We start from the raw sequence: 1,883 nt of genomic DNA on the forward strand, positions 1-1,883 counted from the left end.
ATATAATCTAGTGAACGGGCTCTTCAACATCAACAGCTGGTCAGCCACCTTGGTTCACTAACTTTATGGAAAAAGGTTTATTCAATAAATCTAGCAACTCCTCCCATACTGGGAAAATACAGGAATACACACTCAGAGCCTCCTGTTTACACCTCCAAGGTGCCCCCCTCACACAGGAATATACACTCAGAGCCTACGAGGCTTTTATAAAAACTACACTTTGCGTGGTTCGTTCACCTCTTTTTAAAACTAGGTTTGAGATGTGGTATCCACTCGGCTCGCTGCCTCTCAGATCAGAGGTGGGTCTATCTGCTCCATTCCCAAAGTGTGGTCTCCCTGAGATCCCAAGTTAGAGCGATCCCTGGTGCACCATTTACCCAGGTCATCAGAAGCGTCACCAAGTTAAGATTAACATCCCCAAATGTGGTTAATTTCTTTCATATCAAATGAGACAAACTTATCACACAAGTCAGAGATATTCTTAAACTAAATCTTTATTCACTTATTAATAAGGGAGCAGGTCAAGAAGACGCACACATACAAAGTGAATCATTTGAGTGCTCTACGATAATTATGGCTGGTTGACCCACAGGACAAAAGTACAAAGGTCTTTTATAGCCAAGATACACCCCTTTCAACCTACATGACGAACAACAGATGTACAGAACGGGTCACAAGGTTAAGATTTGTATGAAAGAATCTGCTGTATCTGCTGTAAAAACAGTATTCTTTGTGTAGAGACCAGGGTCTGGCCCTGGGGTCATCTCTCCCTGGTACCATATAGAACAGAAACATTAACTCATGCTCTGGAATGCGGTCTCTTTAGGTTTTATCACCCAAAAGACATTGTAAATCTCCTGTCAGTGTTTTCTCCCAGAGGCCCATCCTCAGTAGAACACAGACACTATAGTTCTAAGAACCTTCTATTCTGTTGCATAAAACAAACATTTGATCCAATAAAAGTATTATAACATAATGTTGCAGTTTTGCTCTCAGTGTCTACTGAAAGTTGACTAGTAACAACAACTGGGACCTAAAAGACACCCACCATGAGACCCACTAAATCTGCCCAAGAAGAGGCAAACAAAAGAAAAACCCACACCAAACTTAAAGACAGGAAGCAAACCAAAAAGGTGGAGCAACTAAAGGTGTTGACTCTCCACATCTATTAAGARAAKTGGYGSACTGGGCCAGACACTCTTAAATAGAACSTGGACCAGCTCAGGTGAAACACCTTCCCACTAACGAGATGGACAAGCCAGCACAGGTGTAACACATACTGACTAACGAGGTGACACCAATCAGTGCGCCCTACGTGCTAACGAGCTATACGTGCTAAAGTCCAACCTCAAAACATAAATGGAAAATAAAAGACTAACACCTTAAGAAAATGCTTACCACCAACAGAAAACAACTTCCATTTCACATTATAATCAACTACAATGCTTCACCTTCTACAATATAAACATGGTGTCTGTCTAACAATTAAAAACAATATTTATTTTTCCCACAAAGAAACTTAAAACTAACTAGCTTCTAGAACTCTCTTTCCCTTGAAACGAGCCCAAACAAAACCCATCTCCAATACGGAAAAACGTGCACTCAAAATAAATAGTGATCCATGGCAATGCACTGGCTAAACGCAAAACTTGTTGACTGCCCACCCTRGAGACAATCAGCAACCAACTCCTGCAATATCCGTAGTAACTTTCCACCTTACATCTCTCTCTCTTTTCAGGGTTCACTCGATAGTCATGTTGGATCGGGCCCAGTCCCCAATGTCATGCATTTGGGTTAGCACATCTGAGAATGAACCCTGAAATTCTAAAAGAAGGGCAACATTGTCAATATAATTATTCCCAAAAACGGTCAGCTGGTTGCAT

General features: G+C 41.3%; 1 long non-coding RNA gene across 2 annotated transcripts in view; it reads right to left on the reverse strand.

Moving 5' to 3' along the window:
• Positions 1–476: 476 nt before the first annotated feature.
• The window catches only part of LOC139026584 (uncharacterized), a 65,126-nt gene continuing 63,719 nt past the window's right edge, over positions 477–1,883 (reverse strand). For both annotated transcript variants that reach the window (XR_011478431.1, XR_011478432.1), the window contains exon 3: positions 477–1,347. This is a non-coding gene — a long non-coding RNA (uncharacterized lncRNA). The remainder of the gene's footprint in view (positions 1,348–1,883) is intronic.

This window comes from Salvelinus sp. IW2-2015, unplaced genomic scaffold (assembly GCF_002910315.2).
Source record: "Salvelinus sp. IW2-2015 unplaced genomic scaffold, ASM291031v2 Un_scaffold5198, whole genome shotgun sequence".
NCBI lineage: Eukaryota > Metazoa > Chordata > Actinopteri > Salmoniformes > Salmonidae > Salvelinus > Salvelinus sp. IW2-2015.